Source organism: Tachypleus tridentatus, chromosome 1 (assembly GCF_004210375.1).
Source record: "Tachypleus tridentatus isolate NWPU-2018 chromosome 1, ASM421037v1, whole genome shotgun sequence".
Classification (NCBI taxonomy): Eukaryota; Metazoa; Arthropoda; class Merostomata; order Xiphosura; family Limulidae; genus Tachypleus; species Tachypleus tridentatus.
The window spans coordinates 50,007,646-50,034,520 of record NC_134825.1 but is presented as its reverse complement, the minus strand read 5'-3'; the positions used below and the strand labels follow the sequence as shown (position 1 = coordinate 50,034,520).

Sequence of the window (26,875 nt, the reverse complement as noted above, 5' to 3'; positions counted from 1 at the left end):
GTATTTTATATGTTATCTACACGATCCTTGTGCTTGCGTATTTGTTACGTATTTAACTTATTTATGAAGTTCAGTACTGTGCCCCAACCATTAATAAAATTTGCATAGGGTTTCCAAGTCTTGTTTGTAGTCAGGCCATGACCGCTCTCTCAAGCAAAGAATTAACACGGTTTATGTCAGATGGACTAAGATTTGTTACAAAAGGACCGAGAATTGACAAGTGTGATAATATTACATATAAAAATATTCTGATATAATAATTGTATAAAATGTTTTTCCCCTTGAATTGTATCAAAATAAAAATGATTTTAAAGCTTATCTTAACAGCTAGCTGTTAATGGTAAATACACATTTAAATCTAGTTCTGTTCAGAATTTTTTTAAAGAAAGGTTCACGGATTACATTATTCTAAGTTGGTGGTAAATGAAGGATCTAACTAATGAAACTATAGATCTACGAATTAATTTTTCGATGAAAATTAATTTTTTCTTTAGCAGCTTCAAACCATTTAAATGTTTAGTCTTTAAACAATGATTTATCAGCAAACAATGCACTTTATTAAAGATATGGTTATTGATGCTTTTGGTGCAAAATATGGAATCAGAACTTTAAAAATACGGATGTCATTGAGAAACAAAGGAATATGGATCAATTTGGGGAAAAGCATCGAGAAAAAGACCTGCAGTAAGTCATACCCTAGCCGTAGAGCGTATTGTAATATATAAAAATCCACAAACATGAAGGCCAATGATAAAAGCCTTCCAGGTGTCTCAATCAACAATACGTAAAATAATCAAGAAAGGTCAAGTGGAAAAAAGGTCAACAGGGCATCAGTTAAGCAAGTTAAAACTTTCAGTCATAACTCCCGTTCAACCATTGCAGCTGAAGTACTGTTTGTTTGTATGTTTTTTCAATTTCGCTCAAAGCTACACGAGGGATATCTGCACTTCCATCCCTAATTTAGTAGTGTAAGACTAGAGGGAAGGCAGCTAGTCATCACCACCCACCACCAACTCTTGAGCTACTCTTTTACGAATGAAAAATGGGATTCATCATCACATTATAATGCCCCCATGACTGAAAGGGCGAGCAGGTTTGGTGTGACAGAGATTTGAACTCGTGGCCCTCAGGTTTCGCCCTAACCACCTTGTTATGCCGGACCCTACGACTGAAGAATAAAACAGGTAGTTATGGTATTCCATAAGAAGGTATACTTGATGGATTATGGAAGTATCTTGTCGGAATGATATGTTACGGAAATGATAGTTCTACACATGGATCCTTTTTGTAAAGGAAACTATGTTGTAGAGCTAATGTCAAGATGCACGGTCGTCAAATAGAGCATGACTTGACTGGGCGACATGGATTGCAACGACATGGTGTGGCTCTAAACTCGTTTTAGTATAACTCACTAAATGTCTGGTAAAAAAGGGTGAAAACATAGCAGTCCTCTGTGACTGTCCAAATCAGAAGTTCTGACCAATAAGTGTTTAATTTGCCGTATTTTATTTATCATTACAGAAAGATTTGCTCACATATTATTGTTTCATAACATTTCATTCAGAAGACAAGATAACGTTTGTGGACGAAAATCTACTGGCAGGAATTTGGTTATCATACAACTTTAATTTCTCACACGATAACGTTTGGACCATGACGAATTTTCTGAAGGTCGTAATTATTAGTTAGGATGAATTTATTTGAAGGCTGGTATTTCAAACATTATTAATACTAAACGTTTTGTACGCAATGTCTGTCTTGAACCAGTTGTATAAAGGCCTTTTTTATAGTCAATAAAAAACAACGCACCCTCAGAGTAAGTATTTTATGTTCCATATTTTGTGTTATTAATAAGGAAATGGTTAAGAATGCAGAGTTCATATGTATATACGACACAAAGAACGTGGTAAGAAGGTCGAGGGCGTATGTCTAATTGCTTAAGCACGTGCGTGATCCATGGAAAATGTTGGCAGTCGTCAGTGTAGTAAGAATCTTAGAGGTTTTTGAGAAGACCAGACATGCCTAAGAAAATGTTGTATATTTGGATGATAAATATTCACGTTAGTTTAATTTATCTACAACTACTGTAGTTGAAGATATAGCCACCATTTTATGTAGAAGTTTGTCTCGGTATTCTAATTGTCTTATTTGGAACAGATACAGCTGTTGATACAGCATACAAGAAAAGGAACTGTATAATTAAACGACGTCATTCTTGAAGGTTTTATGTATTTGTGTACAAGAGAAACAAAATACGTAATCTCAGAATAAGGAGAAAAACTGTTAACCACGTGAGTTATTTCCAGAATAAATATAAAACTACGCAGTCAGGTATGTATTAGTGTAATTTAAGGCTGTTATATTTAAGTTTAATAACACAAAAATTAAGCACTTTTACTTTTAATAGACAGGTAGAGCATGTAAAGGTGTTTTGTTGGTTTATTTATAAAACAAACTATACTAAAGGAGCACTCAGTACGGCGTGGCCCAGCATGGCCAGGTGAGGTAAGGCGTTCGACTCATAATCTGAGTGTCGCGGATTCGAATCACCATCGCACCAAACAGGCTCGCCCTTTCAGCCGTGGGAGCGTTATAATGTGATGGTCAATCCCACTATTCGTCGATAGAAGAGTAGCCCAAGAGTTGGCGGTGGGTTGTGATGACCAGCTGTTCGTTTTTTTTTTATTTCGCGCTACACGAGAGCTATCTGCTTTAGCCGTCCCTAATTTATGGGTGTAAGACTAGAGGTAAGGTAGCTAGTCACCACTGCCAACTCTTGGACTACTTTTTTCAGCCGTGGTGGCTGAAAGGGCGAGAATGTTTGGTGCGACCGAGATTCGAACCCGCGACCCTCAGATTGCGAGTCGAACGCCTTAACCCACCTGGCCATGCTGGGCCGATTTCCTTATATTTCCCAACGTATTGTATTAAACGTAAATCATTGGTGACTGGACCGGACATGTTTAAAATTTCTGTAGCCCGATTTGTCGATGACTTTAAAGTATTTGATTGGTTCGTTTCCTGAAACCAAAATTAGAAGATTAGTAAGTTTGGTTTTTCGTTAATATTTGAGGTTCCGTGTTTCAGAATTTAAAGTAACTCAGTGAGTAAGAGGAAAAGCTTTAAAAAAATCTGTTACGTATAGAATTGTTAGTATTAACTCCTGGTGGCAAGTCCTAATTTTCTGTAGGATATTATATAGCAATGATGTATTATTATAAAGCAAACAAACATACTTAAATAAAAACAGAAAACCTACGGTTAGTAGTTGAATGACATACGTAATTTTAATTTAAAACGGATTTTCATTTTATGAAATCGTCAGCTCTTAATGCATTCTACTCATAAACCATGTCTTCTAAGAAAATAACATTTCGGTAAGCTGTATTGATAAAGAAATCTGTCCTAATGTAGCGCTTTCAGTGCTGTTGTGGAGATATTTGATTATTATGTCTCTTCAATGAAAAAGTGTATTTGAATCGATAACTTCGATGATGGTTTATTTAATTACGTGATCTCTCGTACTAAATTAATATTTTCGCTGTCTTGTATACTTACGGTAAACACTGCAGGCAGTTTTCCTTAACCTGTCACGAGACACAAGATTAATGTAATTGAGAAAAGTAGTTTTTGTTAAATCTCTGAGATATGTAGTAGTTTTTTATTTGATATTTTTATTTCTATTGTTTTATACTTCTAAGTTAAATTAATAACCTAGTAGATTTTGTTTTTATTATCTATCAGTGCCGAAACTTCAATCTAAATTAAACACTTAGTTCAAAGGTAAAACACATCCCTTATGTTTTCAGTTTCATTTATTATAAATCAGAGGTAAATTCCGCCAACACTCACCGGCACTCAGAATCAGGACTTATTTATTAATGCGGTTCTAGCACCGGCACTTGTTTGATCTGCTTTGTTGTTTTTGTTCTTTTACGTTTACACCTAATTTTTTTTCATTTTCAAAAACAGGGCCATTTCACTCTGCTAAGCATCTCTAATTCGTTTTCAAGAATTTCACCCTTGTTATATATATATATATAGTTCATGAACCTAATCGTCCAACCAAACATGTTCGCCCCTTTCAACGGTGGAGTCGTTATAATTTGTTGGTAAAAGAGTAGCCCAAAAGTTGGCAGTGGGTGATGATGACTAGTTGCCTTCCCTCTAGTCTTACACTGCTAAATTAGGGACGACTCGCGGAAATAGCCTTCTGTTTAGCTTTGCGCAAAATTCAACAAGCTAAAAACAAACATGAACCTACTAGATATCAATAGACACTGTTCTTGTGTCGCAGTTTGTAGTATAAGGTTATGAATAGCACGTTTCTATAATAAAATATCATTTTGAAAAATATTCCATAAGTCATCTACAGTTGAAGCAGCTTCAATAAGAAGTCGCCGTGTTTCTGTCTAAAAACAAAGTTTACAATCTAGAGGGGAGAAGCGCCAGATAAATCCAAGAACAATAGAGACTCAATGGTGTGTGAATGGCAATAAAAGACTAAATATAAGTTGTGGTGAAAACCGCTGTTACGGAAGATAAATTTAACGGAATAGGTGGAAGAGAACAATTACAAGATGTATCACTGACTGGTTGACGCAGAAGACATTGGACTTTATTAACTTTCACTACAACCTTTCTACCCTGCTACATCCATCAATCTGTTTTTAAAAGATCTAACAATTTGGTGGTAGAGGTTGTAAATACTGATGCTCGTGACATTCGAACACTTTCGTTATTTTATACAATACTTTAGTTACCCGAAGTCTGTTTCTAAGAAGACAAGCACCCCTGGCAGTAAGAACAACGAATATACACTATAATTAAAAACTGTCACCTTAACATCTATTATTCCCTGAATATTATACACCAAATGTTACAAAATATATGTAACGTACAATGTCTTGAACTTTAGTAAACAACTACATACAATGTGAGCACAGGATCGTGGGTTATAATAATAACTTTATAACAGTTCTGCACCTCTATCTTAGGTTCTTCTCTGGTACTTGATTAATTACCTATAAAACTAGAACATATTAACTACACCTTTCAAGCCTGTAATATCTACTATTCTCCAAGACTGGGATGTACAACATGTCATAAACTATCTACGTCTGAGTTGCTGTGGTGACGGGTACGTTCAATATGAACTGGGTTTTTACTCTTCTTGCTTTCACAAACATGGATCTCATTAAGCCTAAGTACGATACCATATGACCAAAACACAATATCAAATATTCTTTTCACAATACTAATTAACGCCACAGGGACACTCACAACGTATTTTAACGCAATAAATATATTATTTTAAACATTGGTGTGGCACCAAATAAAAACTCGTACAATTAAGGAAGTGTAGTTCTAAAAACGAACTAAAATTTAATTCAAAATTTTTATCTTATTTGTAAAATATAGACAATTTATTATTTGTTTTTGAAATTCGCGCAAAGCTACACGAGGGCTATTTGCGCTAGCCGTCCCTAATTTAGCAGCGTAAAACCAGAGAGAAGGCAGCTAGTCATCATCACCCACCGCCAACTCTTTGGCTACTCTTTTACCAACGAATAGTGGGATTGACCATCACATTATAACGCCCCCACGGCTGAAAAGGCGAGCATGTTTGGTGCGACGAAGATTCGAACCCGCGACCCTCAGATCACAAGTCGAACGCCTTAACCCACCTGGCCATGTCGTCCCCATTGACTTGTAATAGCCTCCTCACATTATAGCATTCTAACCTTTTAATGCTCTGACATCCTAATATTCTCACGTTCTAAGTCGCATTCTAATGAGATACTAAAACATTCATTATTTCAATCTCAGAACATTCCAGGCCATCCATCTTCCCTTCTTTACACGACACAAAGAAGGCTATAACTACCTATCAATATATATCTAGCCTATGCAGATTAACTTTCCTCCTAATATCCTTTAGCTGAACATTATACATAGAAAATACAACCTCTTGTTAAATAGTGTGCAAAAGCACTATACTTAAAATTGAATCCATTTAACTTGCACAGTCAAAATAAGAAACACACTAACTATGAAACAATGAAAAGAAAAAATTTTAAAACCGATATTTGAAATCATAAAACTTCCATATAAAACAAAATTCAAAAAACACGACCCATTAAAATTATGTTTCAGATGTGAAAAACGAGCCTTTGAAAACACAAAACGTGTGAACTTTATTTTACAAAAAATACCATTAAAATATTCAAATTCATTTTACTTTACTGCAACTTAAAACAGAATTCAAGAGATCTTCACTGGTATGTTCTAATTCTTATGTCACTTGGTGAAAATCGTATATCATCCATAACATTAAAATATGGTTTTGGGTCAGCATATCTTTGGCTGCTCTTAGCTGTCTTAAAAATAGTCACTTTTCTCTGGATCTTTCCACAAAAAAATTACATTTTAGCTCACAAAGACTGTTGAGTTGTTATTTCTTATTTAAAATGCTAACAGAGATGTTTCTTGTACGATTTCGATATTTTCTTCAGAGCAAGTTGTAGCTAAGCAATTATAGAGGAGGCAGTTCTTTTTTACCTTTGTTGATTGAGGTTGGGTGCTCAAGGTGGTGGATGTTCCTGTGAAAAATCCAAAAACTTGCCTTAACCAGCAAAGCAACAGTTGTTGGTGGTGGTATTAGCATTTCACTTTGAGGTATCAGGACTGTATAGCCAGCAATCCTTTTTATCTAAGGTAGAATAAACCAGATCTTTCTTGTCATCTTCCATGCTGAAAAAAGTACATGTATTTCATAAGTATGACACAGGACAGTTAATAGTGGAAGCTGATGGAGATTCTGTAGACTTGAAAGTCTCAATCATAGTTTAATTCTTTGTTCTTACTTCCAGCTTCACCACATTTCCCACCATTTTATTTTCTGTTTGTCAAACACGTACAAAAGTTTTTGCTTTTTCTGAGAGTTTGCAAATAAATAAAATTTTCAAAGTAATCTTATTTTCCCCCATTGCTTTAGGAAGAGAGAAGAAATGCTAATAGTTTTATGTTTGTGCTAGGTTTGAAGAACAGGTTTCACAATAGGGTGAACTACGTAGTGTACAGTATACACTAATATAGTATGAAACTCTGTCTCTCTGTTGAATGGCCAGATAATCTTTTGAAACATATTACATATCAGCTTATTTATTTTCTTATCAGCTCATAAAATGTTTGTTAGAGATATACAACTTAAGTTTGTCTAATTACTCCACGTGCTTTTGCTCATCAGATGGTCACTGGGTTTCTAAATTATCTAATTCGTGAATATATTTAATTTAAGCTGAAAAAACTTTAAAATTCTTCCTATTGTAGGTTGGTATGAACATACAACCAAACACAAGATTTCCACTAACATAAAACGACAACATTTCAAATGCGATAATGTAGCACGAGCTCCAATTGTCACTCAAAAGTAGCTGACACATTACGTTAGTATGGTTACCCGAGACTACATTTAGGCTCTATAAGTTGTTGAACCTCGTGGAATGTTTCAGTTTCATTTGAAGCCAGTGTAAGTGACATTCCCAAGTCTTCTTTATCTATACTGATAAATGTTTATGTAAGCTTTGCGGTAATCTGCATAATCATTCAGATTTTTGGTCTTATATAGAGTTTGATTATCTTCGACCTCACACTTCTTATAAATACAGAATGTTTCTTATCTGGATATCTACTGAATCAAGAGTTGAACTGTGCAAAACAAGAAGGAAACACTGCATCAGTTGATTCTGTGACCAATGAAAAACCCGCCAGATTTGCCGGATACATCTAGGTCCTCAAGTGATGAGCCTTGTTTACTTGTTTTTCTTCCATATCCTGTGTTGAGGGATGCAAACTACATTAACTTTTGATGGAAAATGATTTGACTAGCTATCAATTACTTGGGCGGAAAACTGTGGTTTCTTATATTTGTATTTAAATTAACGTGAAATTCCAGCTATAACTAACATATGACACACGTTATTGTGACAAGCGCACCCTCACGGCATCATCTTTGTATAGTTGAGCACTTATATTCTTGATCTTCTGTTCTGTCTGGGGATGCAACGGTATTGGTTAATGGATTGAATTCACCACCCCTAGCCCTTTCTATGATAACCTTAGTGTGTTGGCCCAATGTTAGGAACTATGTATGAATATTAGGTATTAACGTGTTTCGAAGAAGGTCAAAACGTTGTTCACTCCTCTACATAAAATTTTCTCTACCCATACCAGCCGTTTTTACATATATATTTTTCTCTACAAGTGGGTTTTCTCGTCATCAGTAGCTGTGCCTTTATGGTCAGTCATCTCATAACAGTGCTTTTGCATCTACTTGTTCCTTCGTCCAATCCATTAAATTCATCTTTTGCAATACTGATTTTCGTATTAAATTCAATTTATATTTATTTTACATCACTGGTTTTTCTAAACGCACCTGTGTTCTTTGCACATATATTTCTGTCACTACCTGGAGAACGTGAATAAAGTGTTTGTTCAACTTACGCTCATACTCATATTCATTTAAAGTAACCTAACTCAAGTAATTTCAGCACAGTCGTCTTTCAGATAACCACTTGTGGGCTGTTAATCATATAGTGGTTTATACATGTACGTTAATAGCCAGATAGGAATACCACATTCTGTTCTTTATGAGAATTCAGTCTGTCTCCCGATCTCGAAAACTGAATTATTACCAGAAGCGTTGTCCCTGGTCGCTATCACCATCGAACAGTTGAGTCACAATGAATGAAAGTAGCCGATGTTAAGAAGTTGCTGAGGTATCAAGAGTTGGGACATCCAGAGACCATGTGGGTAAGTTCCTTTATGTGTTTGTTTTGTGTTTATGTTTATTTCTTTATTTAGTATTTGGGTGTTTTATGGTTATGTTGTGTTTATTTGATTTGCAGTGTTCGAAAAGTGTGAAGGTGACTTTTTGTGTTCTTTGAATCTGGTTACCATTTTTTATTTGTTTCTCCAAGTTTAATGTACTAAAATACATACATTGTACGTATTTATTTCTTTCTTTGTGAACCTGACGATCACCGAAAAAGGTCAAAACGTTGTTCGCTCCTCTACATAAAAAAATTTTCTTAATCCATACCAGCCGTTTTTACATATATATAAAGCACAGTTACAAGATGACTGATCATAAAGACACAGTACAAGATGACTAAACATAAAAGATGGAGAACGTAGATTACTTTTGTCGCACACTTCGGCCACAGGGATGGCACAAAGATCGTAAACGTTTCAGGACATTGTAAAACTTATTATCTTATACAGCAGTCACAGGAACGTTGCTTTCAAGAAAAAAGCTATATACACAGTAGAATAGCAAGCATACGTTATAAAGACTTTCTTGAAATTTTATAAGCAACTAAATTGTATAAGTGTGGAAAACTCGTTACAGTTTTACGAAAATTAAAATACAACGGAGAAAGCGAGAATTTTAACGACGTCCAGTGCGGCAAGTATTTTCAGTACTATTTCTGTTTCATGGCAGTTAATAAATAATAGTTTGTAGTATTTGTCTATTCGTGAACTAATAGAGTGAACAGGTCCACGAAGGTAAAGGTTTTATACAACGAATACATCTCGCATGTATTGGAACTCCAAATATAAGTTTGTTTTTCGTTTGGACACTGTTTCTTATTTGACCTTTGAGCTAAATTAAACCCAACCAAAAAGGTTTTACAATTACATTATGGTGATGCTATACAGAAGAATTAGTTTTGGAGCTTATATAAAGTTTGTAATAACATTAGTTATACACAACTTATAAGATCGACTACAACTGTGCATTATCACGACGTGTTTGTAACAGTGGTCATGCAATGAAAGGTTCTGATAGAATAGCTGCTTTAATAAACACAAACAACGCTGCGACGCGTTTGCAACGTAGCTAGATTAAACGATTTTTAGACATATTTATTACATGTATCTTTAATAATGGTTCAACCAAGTTAATTGGACCTAACTTGTATTCTGCAACCTTCCCATCTCATTATAATTATAACCCTGTGCGGCGATTATAGACAAAACTAATCATTTACTGTTGAAGAAACGTGATACAGTACAATCACGTTAAGTAACTAAAAATTTAAAATTCGTACATCAGGTAGTTCTACAAAAAAACAAAAATATCTATGTAACTAGATTTAGATTCCAAACTAGGTTTAGATTTAAAGTGTATATAAAGGAACATTATATCATTAAAAAGGCTTAACTGGTTTATTGCTGCATAAATTAGTCAAAGCTTATTTGTTTGTTATTGAAGATCCAGCAAAGCTACTCGAGAACTATCTACGCTGGTCGTCTTTAACTATGAATTGAGATACTAGGTGGGAGAGCCATTAAAAACCACTCGTCGCCAACTATTGGGGTACTTGATTGAAATAGTGAGATTTGACTGTTATTTTCTTGACTCGCTCATGGTTCTGAAGTGTGGGGCACAATTTCTATTTCTATTTTGAGGGTAATGGGGGCGAATCTCGGAACAAAGGCAAAGCAGTTATAAAAGTGAGCGGGTTAACAACATTTACTCGGTTGCAAAGAAAGAACGAATATATATAAACATGTAACAAACAAACTTAATTATATATAGTTCTTTTATTGTGATGTAGAACAATTCATTCGAAGTGGGCTAGCCTTATTAGATGTACACAACTCATCATATCAGTAATGATATCAAAAAGGGAGTTAGTTGTGTACAATAAAACAGTAATAAATTATCACTTGGAGCTATCTTTAATAAAATAAAACTAGGTAAGTGTTACGTGATCTTTAGAGAGTACCACAACACTTCTTATAATAAAAAGGGGTAGTTAGAAACCAACTGACCAAGTAAGCAACACTGAGAGGTTACCATCGGGAGGTATCTTTATGCTATTTGCTTGTTTCTGTATTCTTAAGCACAAAACTAGAAAATGGGCTGTATGTGTTGTGCCCACCGCGGGTATTGAAACCCGTTTTTTTAGCGTTATAAGCTTTCAGGTTTATCGCTGAGCTACTGGGAGGGTCTGTCTTCATGGGAATCTAATCTGGATCGATGTTAAAACATTTTTAGAGAGCATCAGATAAGAAACAGTGAGCTATTAGAAGCAATCTGAACAAAGACGTTTTCTGGATCTATACATTACAGGATCAATACAGTTACAGACACAATCCTCAACTTAGCTAACAAGTCGACAAAAGTATATATATATATGTGTGTGTTAATCAGGATCGAAACATGAATAACTACTTTGTACACTTCTTACATGAGGCATGTTAAAAACGTGTAAAAAATGGTGAAAAACTACTAGTTAAGAAACATAACATGGATAACACGTGGTATTTTTGACTTGCAATAAACAAATGGAGTTTGTAAAGTTTTCTGTATTTCACACTTGTCTTCATACGTGTAGATACATCGCAACACACGTAATTACTTCTTGACTTGTATTATAGTAAATATATAGAGTTCGTAACGTTTTTTATATATATTTCATACTTCTATGTATACGTAAAGGTAAAGCAGAATACACGTGCTTACTTCTTGACTTGTATTATGATAAACGCTTTCTGTATTTCACGGTTGGGTATGCCAGGTCAGCCAAGCGTGTTAAGGCGTGCGACTCGTAAGCGGAGAGTTGCGGGTTCGCATCCCCCCCGCACCAAACATCATCGTCCTTTCAGCCGTGGGGGCGTTATATTGTTTCAGTCAATCCCACTATTCGTTGGTAAAAGAGTAACCTAAGAGTTAGCGGTGGGTGGTGATGACTAGCTGCCTTCCCTCTAGTCTTACACTGCTAAATTAGGGATGGCTAGCACAGATAGCCCTCGAGTATCTTTGTGCGAAATTCAAAAAGCAAAACAAACATTTCACGCTTGTCCTTATGTATCTGTATATATACAAATATTACAACATTGTGATTATTTTACGATAACAAATTATTTCCGTATTTCAGCTCTATGGCACGTTCCAACGATCAAGTGAAAAAACATTCTCTGATATTTTGTTATCTACATAGATAACATGCTCCATACAGTATTCGTAGTAGATGTAACACGACATATCTTTAAAAACGTGAAATAGTAGAGCTTTTGATAATATGTTAGTGAGTCTAATATTTGTCTTATATTTTCCAATTAGTACATAACTAATGTAGGAACATTGTAGTCCAAAAGTTGTCAGCTAACATTAAAAATATAAATAGCTGTAATTACTACTGGAGGTAATTAAGATTTTTTGACGTCACTCTACATTTCTATGCACAAATCACTTAAGTCACGATGCGCCCTCTTCTATCAAGATTTATAATTACATAAGAAATAATCCACCTCTACTAAGTCTCCCACCTCGCCTCTGCGGTCCTGCACAATATGACTGATAATTTTCCTTCATTATTTCTTCTGATGAAATGTCTTTATGAGTTATTCTACCAAATTAAACGCACACATTACGCAAATTCTTATCTAAATTTGTATAATTAGTTATTTATAGCTGTATAAAATTAAAAGAAAAACCGAGATGTAGTGTTACTGTTGTATTACAATATATTCTGTCTTATATAAATAAATAGGAGAACATTATAGCACTGTAACAGTTTTAACTGTTAAAACCCCAATATAAATATTTCTTACCTAAATGTAATTCAATAATAAAAACTACGTCATGATATGCTGGTAATCCAGGTCTGAGAAGCTTATTTTTATCAAACATTTCATCAATAGTGGTTGTTATTGTTCTTTATGATGTACTGGGTATATATCTAACATATTTTATAAAGATTGACAAGGCAAAGGTATAACATGTGCAGATTGAAGCACAAAGCAAGTGTTACAGCTAGATCACTAACGCATTGTGGGAACCATTTTTAAAATCCAGATCACAACAGACTAGTATGTAATTAGTTATCTAACTAGTTGAACTGACCTATATTTCAACACATTGTTGATATCCAGTCATTGTTAGTGTAGTCATTGTCAATATTCAGCTATTGTTGATATCTAGTCATTGTTAGTGTAGTCATTGTCAATATTCAGCTATTGTTGATATATAGTCATTGTTAGTGTAGTCATTGTCAATATTCAGCTATTGTTGATATCTAGTCATTGTTAGTGTAGTCATTGTCAATATTCAGCTATTGTTGATATATAGTCATTGTTAGTGTAGTCATTGTCAATATTCAGCTATTGTTGATATCTAGTCATTGTTAGTGTAGTCATTGTCAATATTCAGCTATTGTTGATATCTAGTCATTGTTAGTGTAGTCATTGTCAATATTCAGCTATTGTTGATATCTAGTCATTGTTAGTGTAGTCATTGTCAATATTCAGCTATTGTTGATATCTAGTCATTGTTAGTGTAGTCATTGTCAATATTCAGCTATTGTTGATATCTAGTCATTGTTAGTGTAGTCATTGTCAATATTCAGCTATTGTTGATATATAGTCATTGTTAGTTTAGTCATTGTCAATATTCAGCTATTGTTGATATCTAGTCATTGTTAGTGTAGTCATTGTCAATATTCAGCTATTGTTGATATCTAGTCATTTTCTAGTGATATATTTGCCTCTTTTAATTATTTTATAAACTAATCATTCTGTGATCGTTTGTCTTAAGATCAGAAAAAAGAGGGCCCGGCATGGCCAAGCGTGTTAAGGCGTCCGACTCGTAATCTGAGGATCTCGGGTTCGAATCCCTGTCACACCCAACATTCTCACTCTTTCAGCCGTGGAGCATTATAATGTAACGGTCAATCCCACTATTCGTTGGTAAAAGAGTAGCCCAAGAGTTGGCGGTGGGTGGTGATGACTAGCTGCCTTTCCTCTAGTCTTACACTGCTAAATTAGGGACGGCTAGCACAGATAGTTTTCGAGTAGCTTTGTGCGAAATTCAAAAAACAAACAAGATCAGAAAAAAAAAAACCAAGTAAACTAATAAAAACAATACAGATTATAAATAATATTTTGTACTCTAGATGGCCTGTAAAGTTACAAAAAAAATAAGGTTTGCCTCAGAAAGATACACACACACACTCAGGAAGTTTAACTGAAATGATTTTTGTAATTACGCTCTTGGAAAGCTACAGCTTATTATTTGTGAATGTTTTATTAAAATAAAATAACATTAAAATGTTATTTATAAATCTATATTGTTATAAACTATCTATCAAAGAACATTAAAACACAAATAGAAAGTTTCAGTTATTATCCAGTTTTGTTCTGAAACTTAACCCTAATACTGCTGTTTTTGTAAGAAATAATACGTTTTTTTGTATAGATTTCTTTAAAAGTCGTTAAGCGACTCTTTGGTTTAACAAAGCAGATAGAAAACAGATAAACATTAACTCCGTCACGTTTTTCTCAAAACTGACGAGAAATTGTGAGACAGATTAGAGTCACGAACACCCGGCAGACGACTAGTGAATTGATGGTGATGACAATTTTTCAGAATCTGGTGCTGGAGAAAAGGGCAGCCGACCACAGGAGCGGTTAGAAATAATAATAAAAAAAAAAAATTCAGGAGTGTTAGGGTAGGGTTCTTAGATGTAAGTTCATGATCCACAAGCAATAAACATGTTGAAGAACCGGCTGAAAATACACCAAGAACTGTGCCGGCAAAGATAATGGTGGGCAAGATAACCACAAAGCCTAGCTAATACCGACAATAACCATCCGAGCATCAGAGCGACTCTAAAGATGTTTCCTTAAGATGACCATAATAATGTGAAAAGCATTTTAACGCAACCTGTTGGAGACATTTTCTACTAGGAATTGAGGTCAGAAGACAAGGAAGTAGTTAAGAAGAAGATAAAGTAGTAGCTTCACGCTGATAAGTCTAATCAGGAATTCTCAAAATGTTTCAAAACGAAGCCGTTGGACTCCAATAAAACGTTATCGTAAAAAGATATACTAAAACTATATCCAACACAAGCAAAATGACATTTTGAGTGTAAAGAGACTTGTAAACCTAGACGTAAGCTCAATTCGACTAGTAGTTTTCATTTAGTACTGAGAACAATTTAAGGTCTAAAGTCAAGATCATAGTTCCACAAGTCAGTCAGCAACTACAGTCTTAAATAAAGATTCTTATAAACTCAAAGATCATTTCTTAGACAGGTTTGTTTGTTTGTAACTTTCGCGCAAAACTACACGAGGGCTATGAGCGCTAGCCATTCCTAATTTAGCAGTGTTAGACTAGAGGGAAGGCAGCTAGCTAGTCATACCACCTACCGCCCACTTGCGCTACTCTTTTACCAACGAATAGTGGGATTAACCGTGCCATCATAACACCCTTACGGCTGAAAGAATGAGCATGTTTGGTGTGACAGATATTTGAACACGCGACCCTTAGATAAAGAGTTGAGCGCCCTAACCATCTGGCCATGCTGGGCCTATTTAGATTGGTCAACCTTCACTTTTCAAAGTAAAGATCAGTTAGATATGTTGTTTTCTTTTAAAAGTAAAGAATTTTATAAGCTCAAATTTCACAATATTACAATTAGTAGCAAATAGTCTTAATTAAACTACAAAAAGCTTCTACGGCCACTCTGCTCTGGGTCATCAGTTTGGTACCTTCCCTGCCAAAGATGTTATAGAATATATTGTAGCTTACGTACCAATACTAATAAAATAAAAACATAGGTAGCACAAGTATATGTCATTACACACACGTATAATTCTTTGACGTTTCGGAATATACGTATTCCATCTTTAGCAATAATTGTTGTTGTTGTAGCACTATAATGTTTTATTAAACTTCCATTACCATCGAATGGATCTGTTGCTACACGCACATATACATATAGAAGCAGCATGGTCTAATGGTTCTGCATGGATTTATTGTCAGAAGCATGCGTATTCGAAGCTTGCTTGCGACATTTTGTGTCCTTGAACAAGACACCTTATCCAAGTTGTTAAAGTCTACCCAGCTGTGAGATGGGTACCAGCTGTTAACCTCCGATAGACTGACATCTCATCCAAAGGTAAAGGTGTTGCCACTCTCATCCGGTTAACTAATATGTAATTGAAAAACATAATTAAAAAGATTTGTTTGTTTGTTTTGGAATTTCGCACAAAGCTACTCGAGGGCTATCTGTGCTAGCCGTCCCTAATTTAGCAGTGTAAGACTAGAGGGAATGCAGCTAGTCATCACCACTTACCGCCAACTCTCGGGCTACTCTTTTACCAACGAATAGTGGGATTGACCGTCACATTGTAACGCCCCCACGGCTGGGAGGGCGAGCATGTTTGGCGCGAAATTAAAAAGAAACATGACTGCTATGACCAAAAGTATGTTTTCAAAGGTAATTTGAATAATTATTTCGAAAGTACAGGTTCGCTTAAAAAAAAAAAGCATATGATTGCATAGATAGCTCGTTTAAGTACCGTCACATGTTTATCGAACTCCTGCTGTGTTTATAAATTTATACCAATGATTACAAGTTACAAATACAAACAAAACTGATCCCCCAAACTATTGTATTAAGTTTCTTTTCAGGATACTTAGAGGATGTCTGTCATTTTCTTGCCTTTTTTAACCCCTAACATATTAATCTGCGAAATGAAAAACTGGTAAAAATTGTGGAAGATAAGTTAGTTTGCGAAGTGATACAAAATTATAGAAGAATGTGGAAGATAAGTTAGTTTGCGAAGTGATACAAAATTATAGAAGAATGTGGAAGATAAGTTAGTTTGCGAAGTGATGCAAAATTATAGAAGAATGTCAAAAGATGTTTAACAGTGGTAATATTAATAAGATGTAAAAGCTGAACATTTATCTCTTCAACTTCCCTTGATGTATCATCATGGGAGAAAGATGACATCATTAGAATTATTATAATTTTTATTATATTCCGAACACGTCCTTTTAATTGTAGTTTGTTGTAATTTGATAAGTTTTATACTTCAATGATTTATTCATTATCTTGAGCCTTGTCATAGAAGTTAATCGATAAGCACATGTAACGGAAAAACAAAAGACAAAACTTAGTTTCATAGATATCTTAAGAACACAAAATAATAACGTTTCACTACAATATTCTAAAAAGATCACTGTCACCGAGAATAGATTAAAGGTTGTGACAGCGCTACCTATGAAGTTGTTTCAGTTCTAAGAATAAAATAAAGTGAAAAGAATAATAACAAAAGAACGAGATGTTTTATTTTTTATATCATTTGCTCGTGCTGAAAATATAAAGACATATAGACTTTCAAAAGTAAATAATCCTTTCAGCAAGAACAAATTATATATATGTACATATATAAATATAGTATATATCATATATGGCCATTTATTGTAATCGTAAGGAAACTAAGCTGCAAACAACTTTATAAATAAAACTGTTATACGATTGCTCAATAAAAATGAAACTAATGCGACTGAATTATCTTCCCATTAAACAGGACAACAGTAGTAAAACATTGCACGAAACTTTAAAGGTACATAAACTTAAAGATTTTTCTTATCTTATTAGATTATATGTTTATCGGCATAAATCGTGATAAACGATGAAACATTAGAATAATATGGGAATAAGCCAACAGTATTTTTTATTTCTCATTAAATAACCCCTATAATTTAAATAAACGCATTGTCTTTACGTAATATGCGCTATTTACGGTTACTCTATAGCGTTCTCAATCATTTTGTAAAATTAGGTTTGAAATTTTTAAACGACAAATTACTTATTATATATATATTCACGTGGATAGCCGTTTATTTTGTAAATCATGCATACACAATAATAACTGCTCTATGGATGATTTGCCGGCTGGTTCGTCTACCTTTTATTATACGACTCACGTGGTGTTGGTATAAGTGTATGGTTTTGCTCAGTAGTAACTGACACTTTGAGCGTGATGTTAAAGCCGTATCTTTTCATCTATAACCTGGGGAGAAGAGAGCTGTCAGGGAGCCATTAAGTTTTATCAATTTGTATTTTGAAGTTACAAAGCTCAATTAACCTCAATTACTTTGACAAGTAGGAGAGAAAAGAAACTAGAAGAGTAGAATGCTAACTAGTTTTGCAGATATAAAACATTCCAAGTTGAATAAGCTTGTTTATTAGTGTACGTTTGATTGTTTTTAATTTCCATTTGAAGTTTCTGTCATATTATAAATATATAAATGAATAGTAATTTGATGTATTTATGTCCATGTAAAATCACACATAGAAATGTAATGTTGACTATATACCGTAAATTAAACAACATATATGTATAAACTGACAGTATAATTGAAATGAAATAAAAACCATATAACCCGAGTTCTTTCGAAAGATAGACCTTTCTTCTTCAGGAGCAAATAGTTTGCCCTCAAGGGAAGGCAACTAATCATCACCACCCATCGCCAACCCATCGGCTACTCTTTTACCAACGAATAGTGACATTGATAGTAACATTACAACTCCCCACGACTGAAAGGGCGAGCATGTTTGGTGAATTCGAACCCGCGACCCTCAGATTACGAGTCGAGTGCCTTAACCACTTGGCCATGTCAGTCCCAGAAATTTAACATTCGATTACAAATATCTGTTATTAATCTACCAGTTCATTGTCATGTTTAGTTTTTTTTAATAAACATTGCAAGTTAAATTCGCCAAAGCTTTAGTCCCAAGAGAAGAAATTGTTGGACAAGCAGGATTCAAATACTAAAAACATGTTTTTTTCTAATAATGTCATTATCCAATTTGTGTTTTTCTTGTAGCAAAGCCACATTGGCTGTCTGCTGAATCCACCGAAAGGAAACGGAGTTATTATCCAGATAAGGTAATTCAAAGACGTTTCAAAGTTACAAAACTTGAGTATGATATTAAAGAAAATAATAGGGAAGTAGGGGATATTGTTATCACTGTTGTTTACTCATGTGGTCAACATGTTAACTTGATAGTATTATTTGTTTGTTTTTTAATTTCGCACAAAGCTACACAAAGGCTATTTGTGCTAGCCGTCTCTACTTTAGCAGTTTAAGACTAGAGGGAGTGTGTTCGTGTGTTTGTGTGTTTTTTATTGGAAAGCCACATCGGGCTATCTGCTGAGCCAACCGAGGGAAATCGAGCCCCTGATTTTAGCGTTGTAAATCCGTAGACGTATCACTGTACTAGCGGGGGGCGACTAGAGGGAAGGCAGTTAGTCATCACCACCCACTGCCAACTCTTTTACCAAGAATAGTGGGATTTACCCTCACATTATAACGCCTTTCCCCGGCTGAAAGGGCGAACATGTTTGATGTGACTGGAAATCGAACCCTCGACTCTCAGGTTTGATAGTAATTACATTAAAGCAATGAAGGAGGTAGCGGATGAATACCTAAAGAAGGAAGTAGTCATTCAAGAGTTTTAAAATCATTCTATCAAAGAATCAACATAAAATCTATATAGGTGATAAACTACAAGAAATACCAAGTAACTGACTGTAACGCGTTTCATTACAAAAATTGCATATGTATTTATACGTATTTAAATTACATGCTTTCCTAATTGTTCGGTGTTTACATTGTTGGCAACATAAAGTGTTAATGTGACGCATAGTTCTTTAAAATTTATCTTTTCCTTCATTTCTTACATGCGTACACAGAATTTAACTTATCTTCAATCTTTTAAGTCCGAAGTAGAGTTATTTATGGCATTTGTGAACAGAAATCATCACTCTACTGGACAGGAAGATGGCGGTGTTAACCAAACAAACGCTATCAGTTACAAGTCGCCATATGGACATAGATATCAACCACTCTTAATTTAATTGTGTTTTCTGTAATTAATCGAGCAGATGATCATACTCGCTGATGTAAGGGATCATATGTTTATTTCTGTCCAGGGTTCTGTTGGATTTCATTGTTAACCAAAGTTAAACATGTGAATTATTACACCAGTGAACTCGTTGACTCTTTCCTCAAAACAGTATGGCCCACCAGTGGTTCAGCAGGAAGTGTGAGAGCTCACAGCAATGAAAACGACGTTTCAGTACAATTAGATTTTTAAGAATCCATAATAAATTTGCACATTCTAAACATGTTGAAGTAAAACCACTGTACGAGCAAAGCCTGCCATGTATAATTTTAGTTAAATAATTGGGCAGTTCAGTTAGTTAGCTTTTAAGAGATAATTCTAGAACCGGTCATGGTGCGCTTTCTTGGTTTTTAATAATTACAGTGTATTCTAATTCAATGTTTATTATAGTTGTTGTTTTTTCTATTAAGGTGCTATTGGACTTGTTTGTGTACCTTCTAAATCTAAACAGTACAAAATTATGTCATGTACGTCCCAAAATTAAAGATCTTTAAGATGGGGGAAAATAGGGGTAAAAAAAATTAATGTAGCTAAAGAAACAAACAAGTTTAAATATTCAAAATGAAATTGGAGTTCTTTTTCTAACACCAACTTTAAACTAGTGGTGTTTTTGTGTTATTTTTGCAGAATAGTACCTTTTAATATTATTTTGAACACAAAACGACATTTGATTCATTATTTTCTCTTCTTTTTTGTTTGAAAATCAAATAAAAAATATCTTTAAATAAATTCTGACGTCTTAACGTTTTGATTTTGTCTCTTTTGTTTAGCGTTAACATTTTAAGGTTTTTAAGAAAGCCATATAAAATGACTTACGTTAAAACTTCTAGGAAATATTTTTGTTAGGTGAGAGATAAGTTCAAGAGCTTAAACCCTCGAATTTGGGGTTCGATTCCCCGAAGTAGACACAGTGCAGATAGCCCATTTTATAGTTTTGGACTAAAATAACAACAACACTTGTTACTCTGAAACCTTTGTAATAAAAAATATGGAAACTTGCGTTTTTAAATGCTTTTTCTGAAGCAGTTGTGTGTATACAGAGACAAGCAAGATTTTTAATGCTAGCTATGATCAATCACAGTGACTAGTTATTTCTGTTTAATCATTAGTTTTATTCTGTCTGTTGGGTCATACTTGTTTCTGTTCTGTTAACGTTAATTATTGCTCGATTTGGATACTATTTACCAAGTGATGGAACGTGTTTTAGAAGTTAATGAAATTTAATACGCAAGATGTTTTTGTACTGACGTCTGGTTGAAAAAGGTTGACTTTGTTATAAAATACGAAGTAATTTAGTGTGAAGGTGATTATTTGAAATCCTATTGAGTCTTGGACATTCGAAACGCTGAAGTAGCACATACCGATGTATTTAATGAGATGTAACTTTTCTTCTCTGCACTTGAGGCTATATTTACACTTTGTTTGGTCACTGGAAAAAGTAATATATTTGTCTGGAGTATATATAGTGGTGTATAGTTGTAAAGATACAAACGTACAAGAGTTGCGACACTGATTACAATGTGCAGCGTTTGCATGTAGCACATTGTATTTTAATGACTATAAAACACTGTGAGTCGTCTTCAATACAGGCGTCAATCAAATGACTAAATAATAATAACAAGCTATTTAGGACATTCTACGTTAACCTTGGTTAATTTTAAAGTGATAGATTATTGGAGAGCCAACTAGTGGACATCACTCACCGTCAACTGTTGACCAGCGAATATTTGGATTTACCGTTACATTATAGCGTGTTCTCTCGGCTTAAAGGAACAGCATGCTCAGTGACGCGTTTCAATCACGTGACTCCTAGGTTGCGAGTCAATTATCCTAGTCACCAGTTTGATTTATTCATTTATCTTTAATTATTCATATAAGGCTTGAACTTTTCGTTGTAAGTTATTTCTTTATCTGTTTGTGTATTTGACATCTCTGCTCTGGACAATTGAGAACTATTTTAACAGGTAATGGACTGATGTGATATGTTAACGCTTGCTTTATATAGTTATTGTACAGGTTAAAGCTGTACCATGCTTACTTATTCCGATATACTGAAAATTCTGATATTTATTTAATACTCAATATTGAATAAAAGTGAGTGTTCCTAGGAAATTCAAATGTTTTGTACGGATCATCAAGATGGAGTCTTCACTGAAGCAAGCACACAATTGTTCGACAGAAGTGTGTTTTAAATACATATATTTAAGTTGAACACAGTTCAGAGTTACTATGCATCTGGTATTAATTATTGCTATTACTATATAGTTTTAACAAACATTTTAACAATTAAATACAACAACAGTTCTAATTATTAACAGCTGAACACCATGGAATTCAAAAACCTTTCAAGGAACCACTCCGGCCTTACCACACCCCAGTTTATATAAAAATACATGTTGTTAATAAGCCCTCCAGTCAATTATTTCAAACATTTGTGCGTATATTATCATAAAAAAATACACAGAAATACACAAGGGCTATTTGAATATAACCTAATTTTGAACTGCTAGGTGAAACGGAATGCATCTATTACTGCAATCACCCGCCGCCAACTCTTGAACTTCTCTTGTCTGACTGAATAGTGGGATTTGACAGTCACTCTTATAGCGCTTGTAATTGCTGCAACGACACACTAACCATGAACCTTGAATTACAGTCTGAGCATTATCAATATTAAAAACAAAAGGCTTTAATTGCTGTCAACAAACACAGTATGAGAACATAATGTTGACTGTATTATACGAGATTAATTAGGAGTCATTGTCAACATCTTCAGTATTAGTTATTGGTTATAACGCTATTTTTAAACGCTAGAAAAGTCAAGAAAGTTATCTAGTTTGACTATATTATTGAGAGACGTGTTATTAAAAGTTATTTTTTTATTTTATGTTTATTATATAATCTATAACAAATGGCAGATTACTGTTTGTTATGAAACTAGTGGAAATAAAATGAATGCATTTAAAGAATTATAACAAGAAGTTTCGTATAAAAAACTATCTTTAATTTATCTGAAATTTCCGTTTTGTGTATAGTGACTCGTGTTGTTATAAATCGTAACAGACGCCGTAGTTACAAATATCCAGAATTTCTTTATTTTAAACGTTAAGTTTTATCTGTTGTAATACATTACCCACTACCATTCAAGTATGGCCGATTAGTCACTCAATTTTGATTGTTCTTTTTATTACTTGATCTTGTTTTATAAAACAGTTGTTGAAAAATAACGCTACTAACATAAACAGATACATATGTGATATTCTAAGATAAAATGATTTCCTTCCAAGTATGGAATAGATCCGTTAATAACAGTAAGGTTGAACAGAAAATTTACTGAGTTATCTGAACCTAAAACCCTATCATGTCTTTAAGTTGTGTGAGGAATAAACTGAACATGTTTTAAGGACGAGAGTGAAAAAGGTTTTTATTATAAACACAACATCAACAACAAAACTAATGTCATACTTTCACAGGCAATGAATGATCACTTCTAATGGATCAGTGATAAACCTTGATTTATATTTTCTCGAATAGATTGTCAGCAGAACCAGCCAAAATGAATGTCAAGTAGAACTTCCCAAAAATCAAGTTTTAAGCTCTCACGAAACTTTGCTTTCTTTGTCTTGTGATGGCATCACCACGTGGCTAATCACTTTCTTGTAGTTTTCTGTGACACAGATCAACAAAGTATCCTCGGCCAACAAATGGATATCTTTATATTTTCACAGGCAGAGGAAAATATCAGGTCATCCTTTAAGTAATTACCGATTTTAGGTTCGGAAAAAGAGAAAGGATTTCAAACGCTTTTAATGTTCCATTATTATTAATTACTTCCTGCCAACGATTCACAAGCTTCTGAATGTCACTTCTATAAAATTCTTGAGGTTTATAGGAAAAGAATGTGGAGAGGGTAGTTTTGACATCTTCATGTGTTCCAAGCTCTTTTCCATCAAGATAGTTCTGCAAACTTCGGAATACATGATAATCAGATAGGGCAAGGTCTAGATAATAAGGAGGATGTGAAAGTTTTCCCCAGTCTAGCTCTTCAATCTTTGTGGATGTGAGCCTTGCTGTATGGGGCCGTGCATTATCCCTGTGTAATACAACACCTTTACGAATGATCAAAGCAGGCGTCTTTTCTTTCTGTGCAACATTCAAACACACTAACTGTTAACAATAGAAGTCTGGTGTAATCGTTATATTGAGTGGCAACAACTCAAAGTGGATCACACCAACAATATCCCACCAAACGCTCAACAAGACTTTCATAGTGTGAAGGTCCATTTTGGACTGTGCTTTAGCCAGTTTACCTGCATTGAGATATTGTTTGCGGCACTTAACATTTTTATAATATATCCATTTTTCATCTCCAGTCACCAACCTGTCCAAAAAAGGTGAGTTACGTTCACGAAAGTACAGAGAAGTGCAAATGTCCACTCTTGCTCTGAGGTTGGGTTATGTGAAATCATGAGGGGGCCCATTTTCCAAGTTTTGACACCTTTTTAAGCTGTTGCAGATGACGGTGAACTGTTGAATGGGTTGGATTAAGCTTTGTGCTAGTTTTTCAACTGTTATAGCACAATCTTTATCAAGTACAGCCAGCAGCAAGTCATCATTAAACTCAACAGAATGATCTGAACGTGGCGCATTGCTTAAGCTGTATTACTTGATCTGAATTTCTGAAACCATCTTCGACATTTTCTTTCATTGAGAGACTCCGCACCATAAACACCTTGAATGTGCCTAATGTGCTCCTCAGACACATCCATCTTCATAAGGGTTTATTTGATTAATGATCTGAAAAGTGGAGTTGGGTTAGTTTCTTTCATTTATCTGAACATTTTTATACACGTCCTACTACACATTTTAGTCATTAAAGCCTTCTACAAAGACAGAAATGAAGATGCACTTTCTGTATTAAATTTTCGGACATTACTTATGGGACGACCTAATATATTTGTTACGACGACTAGATAGAGAGACAAGGGGCGTAAAGTTACACTCGAACCGAAGAATTCCAACGGTTTTTTTGGGCCAATGTTTTCGTGCAGAAATTGCAGCGAAACAAAGTACACGAAAACTGAAGCTACTGTACTGAAGGTACAGTTCTACTGAAGCTAGAAGAAAAGTAATGATATACGTGTACACCACGTATAAATACAAACAGGCTGTTTCTATGTATTTTACTATATAAACACACACACTCCCACACTTATATATATATTATGCCATTGAGTTTACAGTTTATAAGTTATATGCTTTTACTCTCATGCTTGGACCAAGTTTACACATTACTCATCATTACGTCTCATATTTGACTGTTCAATAGGTACTCAGCAATCGAACAAACTTTATTGTTTTACACAGAAAATTTAAACTCACCAACTGCCACGAGAACGTAAAGACAAAGAATGATTGGTTAAATTGGTTGCATTTTTATTATTAGGCAAATTTAATAATTATTTTATGAAACTCACTTGTTATTTATTTTTCTTTACTAGTGAACGCATGTATTTTAGTTCATTACAATACACTATAAAATCAGAAACTTCTATCTTATCTTTATTATATACAAATTTTGAATTTACTCCCCTTGTCCCATTGTTTTCACTGCTAAACACAAAAATGTTTGATGGACCTATATTATCGATATCCTAAATAATCTTAAACAGTTCAATCAAATATTTTCTGACTTTTTTTCATCTCCAGAAAAAAAAAAAGTTCAGATATTTTAGTCTCTCCTCATAGGACAGTCCCATTATCCCAGGTATCTGATTCTGATCTGAACCTTCTCCAATAATTTAATGTCATTGAGGAAGGGGGCCCAAATCTGTACACACTTTGCTCTAAATAAGGCCTTCTAAGTGATCTATACGGTGGAATAATAATATATGTTGTTTTATATTCAGTATCTCTAGTGACGCTGCCCTAAATTCTATTAGCCCTATTCTTAACTACAATACACTCTTTAGATGACAAAAATAATTTTTTAATCACAACATCAAGTTCTTTTTCTTCAACCACAGTATATAATGTATAACCATTTCAACTGTAACAATAATTTGAGGAATGAAAACCTACATGCATCGCCTTACATTTTGCTTAGTTAAACATCATCTGCCACGTATTGGCCCAATGCATCAAATGATCCAAGTATCTCTGTAAGACTGCAGCACCTTTGATACAGATAGTCAACCCAAAAATCTTAATATTGTCTGCAGACTTCAAAATTTTGTTTGTCATTTTAGAGTCAGTATCATTACTCAGAACAGTGCCCCACTCCATTTATCACTACTCTTTGCTTTCTACTCCCCAGCCAACTTGTTCTCCAATTTAACAACATTTTCCCCACAACTCTTTTTGTGAAACACTTTATCAAAGGCTTTCTGAAAAATCAAGATAAATCAAATTCACAGCATTGAAACACACTTTTGTGTAAAACAAACTACAGCTCATTATTATTGTATTGAGATTAATATAACAAATCTCTAGAACAATCATTTGAGAAGTATCATTTGTAAATATTTATCATTTTACTTTAATTTCATCGGAACAAACTAATACTGCATGACATAAAAATAACATTTAGTCCATCTTTATATTAAGGAAAAGCTTTTGAAACATAACTGAGATATTCGGCAAATTATTTTGAAACTAAAATAAGACTTTACGAAATACATGTTAGAAAGTCATCATTTAATAAGATCAAATCTTTTGAAATAAAATTACAAAAATATTGAATTTGTCATAATTTTACTCAAACAGACTTTCCTGAGGTTATATAGAAATAAACCTCAGTTAATCAGCAGTCGACTTCACTCGTGTTAAGAAAGCATAAGTAATATCTAAACATCTACTTTATTTATTTCTACCAAATTTCTTAATCACAATAAGAGCATCGCTAATTTTACCGTTGAATTCAGTAACAAAGAAGAAAGTTGCTATATATTATTAACTATGGAATATAGGTAATTAATATACGTTATGTCCCACGCTGGTATAGCGGTAAGTCTAGGTATTCACAACGCTAAAATCAGGGGTTCGATTCCCCTCGGTGGACTCAGCAGACAGCCTGATGTGGCTTTGTTATAAAAAAA

At 34.2% G+C, this 26,875-nt stretch overlaps 1 protein-coding gene across 1 annotated transcript in view; it reads left to right on the top strand.

Moving 5' to 3' along the window:
* The first annotated feature begins 2,048 nt into the window (after positions 1–2,048).
* Positions 2,049–26,875, top strand: part of LOC143247975 (puratrophin-1-like) — a 216,870-nt gene continuing 192,043 nt past the window's right edge. The window contains exon 1 of the mRNA XM_076496506.1: positions 2,049–2,331. The gene's annotated coding sequence lies outside the window, so the exon portion shown is untranslated. The remainder of the gene's footprint in view (positions 2,332–26,875) is intronic.